Genomic DNA, 11709 nt, shown 5'->3' with positions numbered 1-11709 from the left:
GTTAGCCAAAGCCCGGTGGTTCAAGTTTGCATCAATGGAGTCTCAATGCCCGCTCTCTTAGACACTGGATCACAAGTGACCACAATACAAGCAACACAGTTTGAGCAGCATTGGACTGAGGAACAGATGTTTCCGTCAACTTCCACATTGATAAACCCGATTGCAAGCAATGGGCACTGCATCCCTTGCAAAGGATACTCGGAAGCTGAAATTCAAATCGGACGAACAGTGCTACCACAGCAAGGCTTCATCATCACCACTGCCCAAGATGATGGATTGCCTCCAGTGATAGTGGGCATGAATGTGTTGCGGAACTGCTGTGAGGAGCTCGTAGCAGCACTCCAAGGAGAGTTTCAAACTGACAAGCTCCAGGAGAAACAAGGCCTTCAACCTGGGATAGCCAAACAAAAGGGAAGAATGATAACAGAATTATCTGTAAGAGAGGAACATGAAAAAAATAAGGCTAGCCAAATAATGATAGAAATGCCCATCTCCAGTGTCCAGATTATCCGAAAGAATGCTTCAATGTTAGGCATGAATAATATAGCATCCAGTTCTAGAAACTGTGAGCAACCTATTCAAGGAACCAGTTTTGACCACCTGCAAGATAAAAGTCAGATGATAAGACACCTCAAAGCCTTACTGAAGATTGGGAAATACCTGACCAAGCGACAAAGGCAAGAATCCTCGCCAGAACTCCTGAAGTTGTTGAGACAGCGAGAAAGGCTGTTTGAAGAGAAAGGACAGTTGGTTCGATGTAGTGTGGATCCTAATACTCATTATAGGATCAGTCAACTTGTAATTCCAAGACAAAGTGCTTGTTATGTGCTTGAAGAATATCACGACAAGTCAGGTCACCCTGGGTGCAAAAGGATGGAAACAAGCATCTGGAAAAAGTTCTTTTGGGTTGAAATGAGGGAAGACATCAAGAGATGGTGCCGAAACTGTCCAACCTGTTCTGTAAGAAGAACCTTGCTGCCTCTTTCTCTCCAGAATCCATTGTCCCAAACCAGCTGTGATACTGAATCCCAAGATGGAATGGAAGAGGCTCATAAAATGTATTTACAGCAGACTAAGGTGGTTTGTCACCGACAAGGAGGCAAGAAGACTAGGGCTTGCAAAACAGAAAACCACCATAGTCAGCTGCAGTTTTGTACAGCATGTCCCAAAGACAGTTTAGAAAGAGTTCAATACTCATCCATGGCAGGGGGGTTGAGGTTTCCTAGACAAACTTTTCAAGACCATATACTGTCCAGATTTCAACCGATTGCTCCAGGAGCATGTGTTAATGTACTATAGCACAAAAGGAATTATACCTATCAGATACTGATGTTAAAAATGTTGATAAATGTTAATGTTTCAGACATAATCTGTGTTCACTAATGAATGTGACTGGATATAGTGAGAAGTTTATATAGGGATAAAACCAAAATGCGTGAGGACACGCATGTTTTGGGGGGGGGGCACGTGTGATATCCCATAACAACAAGGACATTTTTGACAACAGTGTAGTTGCCTGTGCCATTTTAAATAAAGTTTATTTAAAAGAAAATTGAACAGCAGTTTGAGAAGTCAGTTGGAGCCATGGTGAGGAAAGAGCTGGCGACGCCATTACGCAGAGATGAGCAGCTGAGAGAGGGGAGACAAATAAGCTGAAAATTGCATGAGAGAGTAAGCAGTAGTGCAAAATACAGCAGTGGAAGTGCAGCAATTAACAAGTAAGAACGCCATGACACTCTCAGCCAAGAGAGTGCACAGCAAGTGTCAGAGACAGGAGAGTATAAAGCCTTTATACCAATGCTGACTGGCCTACATCTGAGGGGAAACTGCCTCAGAAACATCTATTGACTGGGTGAGATAAATCCATATTTATACTGAAACCTACTCCACTGCAAAGGACATTATCCTATATTTACTATACCTATGCAGCGATTTACATGGGAAGCAGCTCCAGTTTGTTTTAAACAATCATCTTTACTACACAGAGCTACAAAATTTTGTTCACAGCTAAAGGAGACAATAGCTGCATATAACTATGTAACAACATAACCGGGCCCCAACGTGCACATAGAGACTCCCTGCAGTGACACCAATGTTATCTGGGACTTAAATATTGTCTGCATAAGTTGATTTCTATTACTAAGCAACATAGTATTAATCTCAGATTTAGTTATATTACCATTTGTGTAATGACTTAAAGTGTATATGGTGTCTGTGTTTAAGTTGCTTGAATCAAATCTTTCCCTTCCCTACTGTAATCAGTTCCTTTTCTGAGTTATGTGGTAAACCATTTATTCTTTCATACAAAGCCCTGCCTGCCTTTCTTTGTGTCTGGGGAAACCTTGCCTCTCTGCCAGGAATAGAGAAGAGCTGCTGCTGAAGGAGGAATAGTCCATCAAGGTATCCCTGACCTGTTCCACATAGTTTACACACTTGTTATACCGGGGTGTTACATTGTGTGTGACTGACCTTAGGAAGAAACCGGAGCCTCCACTGCAGTGACCCAGCAACCAGGGCACGGGAGTATACAGTGCCGCTGGGAGTGATGAAGCTGCAGTAAAGATGTCTATTAGACCTAGCCTGCTGCAGCCCTTGTAGATTCTCATAAAAAAAGTTCTTCTTTTCTTGTCAAAATTAATAGCTAAGAATAGGCTGCTTGAGGCAGGCCCCTGTTAAGTGGCCTGCTACTGAAGGCAACAACTACAAACTGAGCTCCCTGTTCATGGAAGCGGGGTTATAGAGGAGAATGCACTGAGCATCTTGGGAACAGTCAAAAGCTTTGAGCCGGTTGGTGCCTCAGATCAAGATCCTACTCTACACCCCAATGTGAATCCTTGTGGAGTCCAGTGTACCCCACAGAAGAAATTAATGTGTCACACCCATTGGCAGCAACCTTAGAATAGCTGCTGACGGGCACAATTGAGAAAGGAAGGGGGGGGGGGACATTTGAATCCAGCACATAGATGCAATTCAAATATGTAATTTGAACCTTCCTATTTTAAAATATAATGGATGAACCTCACCCTGTGAGAACAATCTTCATGATATAGAGATCTCATATGCAAAATAAGTATGAGTTGGGATAGGGCTGGGGAGGGTGGCTGCTCGGGCAGCCCCTCCCCCGTCAAGTTAAGGAGATTCAACTGAGGAAGCACAAGGGAACTCTCGTCTGGGGACAACAACTGCAGGGAGACCACATCTTTTCAGATGAACATGGGAGGGCGGAAGGCTGCCTAATACTGAAGCACCATCAAATATCAAACCATATGCAATAACTAGTACAAGCATTCCTGGGGGAAGGTCTGCAGGAGACGAATTTGCATACGGTGATGTCATCCAAGCAGTGGGCCAAAGTTGGCTGGAACCCTCATCTGCATATGAATAGAGAAAAGGGTTATGCAGGGCATGGCGGCCTTTTGCGGCGCTTGGATGACCCCTAGTTCGCATTAAACACCTCCACCCTCCTTCGGTGTGGGGCTCATGTTGACTATGCCCCAGCCCCTGAAGCATTCAAGCTGATTTCTTGCAGCAGCTGGGCACTGTAACAGCTCCAGAGCTGCTCTGTAAGGCAAATAAAAGGGTGTGGGCCCTGCAGCACTACCTGTAGTTCGCATTGTGCGTTGGAAGGCACAAAGTAATCAGACGGGAGAAGTCAGGATAGTGCGCAAGGGCATAGAAGGGAGCGGATCAAGAAAAGAGAAGTGGAAACAGACAGCAAACTAGGCTGGAGAGAGACCTGAGACAAAGAGATCTGAATTATACGAGAGCCGACCAGGGGAAACACAAATTATGCAGTCAAGTTTCCCACATTTGGGGAAATCGCAGGGGCAGCACAGCCAGAGTGCAATGGGTGAGCCTTGCCCTGGGAGAAGCACCTTCAAGATCATAGTATCTCACCTGGCAGGTAAGTAGGAGTTGGGCTAGAGCTGGGGAGGGTCGCTGCTCGGGCACCCCCCTGTCAAGTGAAGGAGATCCAACTGAGGCAGCACAATGGAACTCTCGAAAGAAGAACAAGGCTAGAGGAAGATCTGAGACAAAGAAATCTGACTTTTACCAGAGCTGACCAGCGGAAAACACAAACACAGTCCCCCACTACCACAAATAATGCAGGCGAGTTTCCCACATTTGGGGAAATCACAGGGGTCAGCATACCCAGAATGCAATGAATGAACCTCACCCTGGGTGAACAATCTTCATGACCATGGTGTCTCCTATGCAAAATAAGTATGATTTGGGATAGGGCTGGGGAGGGCCGCTGCTCAGGCACATCTCTGTCAAGTAAAGTTAATTCAACTGAGGCAGCAAAAGGGAACTCTCATCTGGGGACAACAACTGCAGGGAGAACACATATTTTCAGATGAACATGGGAGGGCAGAAGGCTGCCTAATACTGAAGCACCCCCAAACAACAAACCAAATGCAACAACTAGTGCAAGCATTCCTGGGGGAAGGCCTGCAGCAGATGGATTTGCATATGGTGATGTTATCCAAGCAGTGGGTCAAAGTTGGCTTCAACCCTCATCTGCATATGAAAAGAGAAAAGGGGCGTGCAGGGCATGGCGGCCTTTTGCGCTGCTTGGATGACCCCTAGATCGCATTAAACACCCCCACCCTCCTTTGGTGTGGGGCTCATGTTGGCCATGCCCCATCCCATGAAGCATTCAAGCTGATTTCTTGCAGCAGCTGGGCACTGTAACAGCTCCAGAGCTGCTCTGTAAGGCAAGTAAAAGGGTGTGGGCCCTGCAGCACCACCTGTAGTTTGCATTGTGCATTGGAAGGCACAAAGTAAGCAGACGGGAGGAGAAGTTAGGATAGTGCACAAGGGTATAGAAGGGAGGGGCTCAAGAAAAGAGAAGTGGAAACAGACAGCAAACTAGGCTGGAGAGAGACCTGAGACAAAGAGATCTGAATTATACGAGACCTGACCAGGGGAAACACAAATTATGCAGTCAAGTTTCCCACATTTGGGGAAATCGCAGGAGCAGCACACCCAGAGTGCAATGGGTGAGCCTTGCCCTGGGAGAAGCACCTTCATGATCATAGTATCTCACCTGGCAGGTAAGTAGGAGTTGGGCTAGAGCTGGGGAGGGTCGCTGCTCGGGCACCCCCCTGTCAAGTGAAGGAGATCCAACTGAGGCAGCACAAAGGAACTCTCGAAAGAAGAACAAGGCTAGAGGAAGATCTGAGACAAAGAAATCTGACTTTTACCAGAGCTGACCAGAGGAAAGCACAAACACAGTCCACCACTATCACAAATAATGCAGTCGAGTTTCCCACATTTGGGGAAATCACAGGGGTCAGCATACCCAGAGTGCAATGAATGAACCGCACCTTGGGAGAACAATCTTCATAACAATGGTATCTCCTATGCAAAATAAGTATGATTTGGGATAGGGCTGGGGAGGGCCGCTGCTCAGGCACATCTCTGTCAAGTAAAGGAGATTCAACTGAGGCAGCACAAGGGAACTCTCATCTGGGGACAACAACTGCAGGGAGAACACATATTTTCAGATGAACATGGGAGGGCAGAAGGCTGCCTAATACTGAAGCACCCCCAAACAACAAACCAAATGCAACAACTAGTGCAAGCATTCCTGGGGGAAGGCCTGCAGCAGATAGATTTGCATATGGTGATGTCATCCAAGCAGTGGGTCAAAGTTGGCTTCAACCCTCGTCTGCATATGAAAAGAGAAAAGGGGCGTGCAGGGCATGGTGGCCTTTTGCGGCACTTGGCTGACCCCTAGTTTGCATTAAACACCTCCACCCTCCTTCGGTGTGGGGCTCATGTTGGCTATGCCCCAGCCCCTGAAGCATTCAAGCTGATTTCTTGCAGCAGCTGGGCACTGTAACAGCTCCAGAGCTGCTCTGTAAGGCAAGTAAAAGGTTGTGGGCCCTGCAGCACTACCTGTAGTTCGCATTGTGCGTTGGAAGGCACAAAGTAAGCAGAAAGGAGGAGAAGTCAGGATAGTGCGCAAGGGCATAGAAGGGAGCTGCTGAAGAAAAGAGAAGTGGAAACAGACAGCAAACTAGGCTGGAGAGAGACCTGAGACAAAGAGATCTGAATTATACGAGACCTGACCAGGGGAAACACAAATTATGCAGTCAAGTTTCCCACATTTGGGGAAATCGCAGGAGCAGCACACCCAGAGTGCAATGGGTGAGCCTTGCCCTGGGAGAAGCACCTTCATGATCATAGTATCTCACCTGGCAGGTAAGTAGGAGTTGGGCTAGAGCTGGGGAGGGTCGCTGCTCGGGCACCCCCCTGTCAAGTGAAGGAGATCCAACTGAGGCAGCACAAAGGAACTCTCGAAAGAAGAACAAGGCTAGAGGAAGATCTGAGACAAAGAAATCTGACTTTTACCAGAGATCAGAGGAAAACACAAACACAGTCCCCCACTACCAACAAATAAAGCAGTCGCGTTTCCCACATTTGGGGAAATCACAGGGGTCAGCATACCCAGAATGCAATGAATGAACCTCACCCTGGGAGAGTAATCTTCATGACCATGGTATCTCCTATGCAAAATAAGTATGATTTGGGATAGGGCTGGGGAGGGCCGCTGCTCATGCACATCTCTGTCAAGTAAAGGAGATTCAACTGAGGCAGCACAAGGGAACTCTCATCTGGGGACAACAACTGCAGGGAGAACACATATTTTCAGATGAACATGGGAGGGCAGAAGGCTGCCTAATACTGAAGCACCCCCAAACAACAAACCAAATGCAACAACTAGTGCAAGCATTCCTGGGGGAAGTTCTGCAGAAGACGGATTTGCATACGGTGATGTCATCCAAGCAGTGGGTCAAAGTTGGCTTCAACCCTCATCTGCATATGAAAAGAGAAAAGGGGCGTGCAGGGCATGGCGGCCTTTTGCGGTGCTTGGATGACCCCTAGTTCGCATTAAACACCCCACCCTCCTTTGGTGTGGGGCTCATGTTGGCCATGCCCCATCCCCTGAAGCATTCAAGCTGATTTATTGCAGCAGCTGGGCACTGTAACAGCTCCAGAGCTGCTCTGAACGGCAAGTAAAAGGGTGTGGGCCCTGCAGCACTACCTGTAGTTTGCATTGTGCATTGGAAGGCACAAAGTAAGCAGACGGGAGAAGTCAGGATAGTGCGCAAGGGCATAGAAGGGAGCGGCTCAAGAAAAGAGAAGTTGAAACAGACAGCAAACTAGGCTGGAGAGAGACCTGAGACAAAGAGATCTGAATTATACGAGAGCCGACCAGGGGAAACACAAATTATGCAGTCAAGTTTCCCACATTTGGGGAAATCGCAGGAGCAGCACACCCAGAGTGCAATGGGTGAGCCTTGCCCTGGGAGAAGCACCTACATGATCATAGTATCTCACCTGCCAGGTAAGTAGAAGTTGGGCTAGAGCTGGGGAGGGTCGCTGCTCGGGTACCCCCCTGTCAAGTGAAGGAGATCCAACTGAGGCAGCACAAGGGAACTCTCGAAAGAAGAACAAGGCTAAAGGAAGATCTGAGACAAAGAAATCTGACTTTTACCAGAGCTGACCAGAGGAAAGCACAAACACAGTCCCCCACTACCACAAATAAAGCAGTCGAGTTTCCCACATTTGGGGAAATCACAGGGGTCAGCATACCCAGAATGCAATGAATGAACCTCACCGTGGGAGAACAATCTTCATGACCATGGTATCTCCTATGCAAAATAAGTATGATTTGGGATAGGGCTGGGGAGGGCCGCTGCTCAGGCACATCTCTGTCAAGTAAAGGAGATTCAACTGAGGCAGCACAAGGGAACTCTCATCTGGGGACAACAACTGCAGGGAGAACACATATTTTCAGATGAACATGGGAGGGCAGAAGGCTGCCTAATACTGAAGCACCCCCAAACAACAAACCAAATGCAACAACTAGTGCAAGCATTCCTGGGGGAAGGCCTGCAGCAGATGGATTTGCATACGGTGATGTCATCCAAGCAGTGGGTCAAAGTTGGCTTCAACCCTCGTCTGCATATGAAAAGAGAAAAGGGGCGTGCAGGGCATGGCGGCCTTTTGCGGCGCTTGGATGACCCCTAGTTCGCATTAAACACCTCCACCCTCCTTCGGTGTGGGGCTCATGTTGGCTATGCCCCAGCCCCTGAAGCATTCAAGCTGATTTCTTGCAGCAGCTGGGCACTGTAACAGCTCCAGAGCTGCTCTGTACGGCAAGTAAAAGGGTGTGGGCCCTGCAGCACTACCTGTAGTTTGCATTGTGCATTGGAAGGCACAAAGTAAGCAGACAGGAGGAGAAGTCAGGATAGTGCACAAGGGTATAAAAGGGAGGGGCTCATGAAAAAAGAAGTGGAAACAGACAGCAAACTAGGCTGGAGAGAGACCTGAGACAAAGAGATCTGAATTATACGAGAGCCGACCAGGGGAAACACAAATTATGCAGTCAAGCTTCCCACATTTGGGGAAATCAGAGTGCAATGGGTGAGCCTTGCCCTGGGAGAAGCACCTTCATGATCATAGTATCTCACCTGGCAGGTAAGTAGGAGTTGGGCTAGAGCTGGGGAGGGTCGCTGCTCGGGCACCCCTCTGTCAAGTGAAAGAGATCCAACTGAGGCAGCACAAGGAAACTCTCGAAAGAAGAACAAGGCTAGAGGAAGATCTGAGACAAATAAATCTGTCTTTTACCAGAGCTGACCAGAGGAAAGCACAAACACAGTCCCCCACTACCACAAATAATGCAGTCGAGTTTCCCACATTTTGGAAATCACAGGGGTCAGCATACCCAGAATGCAATGAATGAACCTCACCCTGGGAGAACAATCTTCATGACCATGGTATCTCCTATGCAAAATAAGTATGATTTGGGATAGGGCTGGGGAGGGCCGCTGCTCAGGCACATCTCTGTCAAGTAAAGGAGATTCAACTGAGGCAGCACAAGGGAACTCTCATCTGGGGACAACAACTGCAGGGAGAACACATATTTTCAGATGAACATGGGAGGGCAGAAGGCTGCCTAATACTGAAGCACCCCCAAACAACAAACCAAATGCATCAACTAGTGCAAGCATTCCTGGGGGAAGGCCTGCAGCAGATGGATTTGCATACGGTGATGTCATCCAAGCAGTGGGTCAAAGTTGGCTTCAACCCTCGTCTGCATATGAAAAGAGAAAAGGGGCGTGCAGGGCATGGCGGCCTTTTGCGGCGCTTGGATGACCCCTAGTTCACATTAAACACCTCCACCCTCCTTCGGTGTGGGGCTCATGTTGGCTGTGCCCCAGCCCCTGAAGCATTCAAGCTGATTTCTTGCAGTAGCTGGGCACTGTAACAGCTCCAGAGCTGCTCTGTACGGCAAGTAAAAGGGTGTGGGCCCTACAGCACTACCTGTAGTTTGCATTGTGCATTGGAAGGCACAAAGTAAGCAGACAGGAGGAGAAGTCAGGATAGTGCACAAGGGTATAAAAGGGAGGGGCTCATGAAAAAAGAAGTGGAAACAGACAGCAAACTAGGCTGGAGAGAGACCTGAGACAAAGAGATCTGAATTATACGAGAGCCGACCAGGGGAAACACAAATTATGCAGTCAAGCTTCCCACATTTGGGGAAATCGCAGGGGCACCACACCCAGAGTGCAATGGGTGAGCCTTGCCCTGGGAGAAGCACCTTCATGATCATAGTATCTCACCTGGCAAGTAAGTAGGAGTTGGGCTAGAGCTGGGGAGGGTCGCTGCTCGGGCACCCCCCTGTCAAGTGAAAGAGATCCAACTGAGGCAGTACAAGGGAACTCTCGAAAGAAGAACAAGGCTAGAGGAAGATCTGAGACAAATAAATCTGACTTTTACCAGAGCTGTCCAGAGGAAAGCACAAACACAGTCCCCCACTACCACAAATAATGCAGTTGAGTTTCCCACATTTGGGGAAATCACAGGGGTCAGCATACCCAGAATGCAATGAATGAACCTCACCCTGGGAGAACAATCTTCATGACCATGGTATCGCCTATGCAAAATAAGTATGATTTGGGATAGGGCTGGGGAGGGCTGCTGCTCAGGCACATCTCTGTCAAGTAAAGGAGATTCAACTGAGGCAGCACAAGGGAACTCTCATCTGGGGACAACAACTGCAGGGAGAACACATATTTTCAGATAAACATGGGAGGGCAGAAGGCAGCCTAATACTGAAGCACCCCCAAACAACAAACCAAATGCAACAACTAGTACAAGCATTCCTGGGGGAAGGCCTGCAGCAGATGGATTTGCATATGGTGATGTCATCCAAGCAGTGGGTCAAAGTTGGCTTCAACCCTCGTCTGCATATGAAAAGAGAAAAGGGGCGTGCAGGGCATGGCGGCCTTTTGCGGCGCTTGGATGACCCCTAGTTCGCATTAAACACCTCCACCCTCCTTCGGTGTGGGGCTCATGTTGGCTATGCCCCAGCCCCTGAAGCATTCAAGCTGATTTCTTGCAGCAGCTGGGCACTGTAACAGCTCCAGAGCTGCTCTGAACGGCAAGTAAAAGGGTGTGGGCCCTGCAGCACTACCTGTAGTTTGCATTGTGCATTGGAAGGCACAAAGTAAGCAGACGGGAGAAGTCAGGATAGTGCGCAAGGGCATAGAAGGGAGCGGCTCAAGAAAAGAGAAGTTGAAACAGACAGCAAACTAGGCTGGAGAGAGACCTGAGACAAAGAGATCTGAATTATACGAGAGCCGACCAGGGGAAACACAAATTATGCAGTCAAGTTTCCCACATTTGGGGAAATCGCAGGAGCAGCACACCCAGAGTGCAATGGGTGAGCCTTGCCCTGGGAGAAGCACCTACATGATCATAGTATCTCACCTGCCAGGTAAGTAGAAGTTGGGCTAGAGCTGGGGAGGGTCGCTGCTCGGGTACCCCCCTGTCAAGTGAAGGAGATTCAACTGAGGCAGCACAAGGGAACTCTCGAAAGAAGAACAAGGCTAGAGGAAGATCTGAGACAAATAAATCTGACTTTTACCAGAGCTGACCAGAGGAAAGCACAAACACAGTCCCCCACTACCACAAATAATGCAGTCGAGTTTCCCACATTTGGGGAAATCACAGGGGTCAGCATACCCAGAATGCAATGAATGAACCTCACCCTGGGAGAACAATCTTCATGACCATGGTATCTCCTATGCAAAATAAGTATGATTTGGGATAGGGCTGGGGAGGGCCGCTGCTCAGGCACATCTCTGTCAAGTAAAGGAGATTCAACTGAGGCAGCACAAGGGAACTCTCATCTGGGGACAACAACTGCAGGGAGAACACATATTTTCAGATGAACATGGGAGGGCAGAAGGCTGCCTAATAATGAAGCACCCCCAAACAACAAACCAAATGCAACAACTAGTGCAAGCATTCCTGGGGGAAGGCCTGCAGCAGATGGATTTGCATACGGTGATGTCATCCAAGCAGTGGGTCAAAGTTGGCTTCAACCCTCGTCTGCATATGAAAATAGAAAAGGGGCGTGCAGGGCATAGCGGCCTTTTGCGGCGCTTGGATGACCCCTAGTTCGCATTAAACACCTCCACCCTCCTTCGGTGTGGGGCTCATGTTGGCTATGCCCCAGCCCCTGAAGCATTCAAGCTGATTTCTTGCAGCAGCTGGGCACTGTAACAGCTCCAGAGCTGCTCTGTACGGCAAGTAAAAGGGTGTGGGCCCTGCAGCACTACCAGTAGTTTGCATTGTGCATTGGAAGGCACAAAGTAAGCAGACAAGAGGAGAAGTCAGGATAGTGCA

The 11709-nt window shown here is 48.5% G+C and overlaps 13 non-coding genes across 13 annotated transcripts; all 13 read right to left on the bottom strand.

Moving 5' to 3' along the window:
* Window positions 1-3749: 3749 nt before the first annotated feature.
* On the bottom strand, window positions 3750-3912 carry LOC135016119 (U1 spliceosomal RNA). Its single transcript, XR_010214261.1, has one exon. It is a non-coding gene; the product is annotated as a U1 spliceosomal RNA (small nuclear RNA).
* A 152-nt stretch (window positions 3913-4064) lies between these two features.
* LOC135016105 (U1 spliceosomal RNA) lies at window positions 4065-4228 on the bottom strand. The gene has a single exon (XR_010214248.1). It is a non-coding gene; the product is annotated as a U1 spliceosomal RNA (small nuclear RNA).
* Window positions 4229-4902: 674 nt separating this feature from the next.
* On the bottom strand, window positions 4903-5065 carry LOC135016113 (U1 spliceosomal RNA). Its single transcript, XR_010214255.1, has one exon. It is a non-coding gene; the product is annotated as a U1 spliceosomal RNA (small nuclear RNA).
* Window positions 5066-5217: 152 nt separating this feature from the next.
* Window positions 5218-5381, bottom strand: LOC135016106 (U1 spliceosomal RNA). Its single transcript, XR_010214249.1, has one exon. It is a non-coding gene; the product is annotated as a U1 spliceosomal RNA (small nuclear RNA).
* Window positions 5382-6055: 674 nt separating this feature from the next.
* Window positions 6056-6218, bottom strand: LOC135016112 (U1 spliceosomal RNA). The gene has a single exon (XR_010214254.1). It is a non-coding gene; the product is annotated as a U1 spliceosomal RNA (small nuclear RNA).
* Window positions 6219-6367: 149 nt separating this feature from the next.
* On the bottom strand, window positions 6368-6532 carry LOC135016114 (U1 spliceosomal RNA). Its single transcript, XR_010214256.1, has one exon. It is a non-coding gene; the product is annotated as a U1 spliceosomal RNA (small nuclear RNA).
* A 670-nt stretch (window positions 6533-7202) lies between these two features.
* Window positions 7203-7365, bottom strand: LOC135016108 (U1 spliceosomal RNA). Its single transcript, XR_010214251.1, has one exon. It is a non-coding gene; the product is annotated as a U1 spliceosomal RNA (small nuclear RNA).
* Window positions 7366-7517: 152 nt separating this feature from the next.
* Window positions 7518-7681, bottom strand: LOC135016103 (U1 spliceosomal RNA). The gene has a single exon (XR_010214246.1). It is a non-coding gene; the product is annotated as a U1 spliceosomal RNA (small nuclear RNA).
* Window positions 7682-8653: 972 nt separating this feature from the next.
* Window positions 8654-8816, bottom strand: LOC135016101 (U1 spliceosomal RNA). The gene has a single exon (XR_010214244.1). It is a non-coding gene; the product is annotated as a U1 spliceosomal RNA (small nuclear RNA).
* Window positions 8817-9490: 674 nt separating this feature from the next.
* Window positions 9491-9653, bottom strand: LOC135016122 (U1 spliceosomal RNA). The gene has a single exon (XR_010214264.1). It is a non-coding gene; the product is annotated as a U1 spliceosomal RNA (small nuclear RNA).
* Window positions 9654-9805: 152 nt separating this feature from the next.
* On the bottom strand, window positions 9806-9969 carry LOC135016132 (U1 spliceosomal RNA). The gene has a single exon (XR_010214274.1). It is a non-coding gene; the product is annotated as a U1 spliceosomal RNA (small nuclear RNA).
* A 671-nt stretch (window positions 9970-10640) lies between these two features.
* LOC135016107 (U1 spliceosomal RNA) lies at window positions 10641-10803 on the bottom strand. Its single transcript, XR_010214250.1, has one exon. It is a non-coding gene; the product is annotated as a U1 spliceosomal RNA (small nuclear RNA).
* Window positions 10804-10955: 152 nt separating this feature from the next.
* Window positions 10956-11119, bottom strand: LOC135016121 (U1 spliceosomal RNA). The gene has a single exon (XR_010214263.1). It is a non-coding gene; the product is annotated as a U1 spliceosomal RNA (small nuclear RNA).
* Window positions 11120-11709: the final 590 nt, after the last annotated feature.

Source organism: Pseudophryne corroboree, unplaced genomic scaffold, assembly GCF_028390025.1.
Source record: "Pseudophryne corroboree isolate aPseCor3 unplaced genomic scaffold, aPseCor3.hap2 scaffold_2980, whole genome shotgun sequence".
NCBI classification, from domain to species: Eukaryota; Metazoa; Chordata; class Amphibia; order Anura; family Myobatrachidae; genus Pseudophryne; species Pseudophryne corroboree.
Note: the sequence above shows the minus strand (reverse complement) of the source record. Positions and strands in the feature narration are given on the sequence as shown.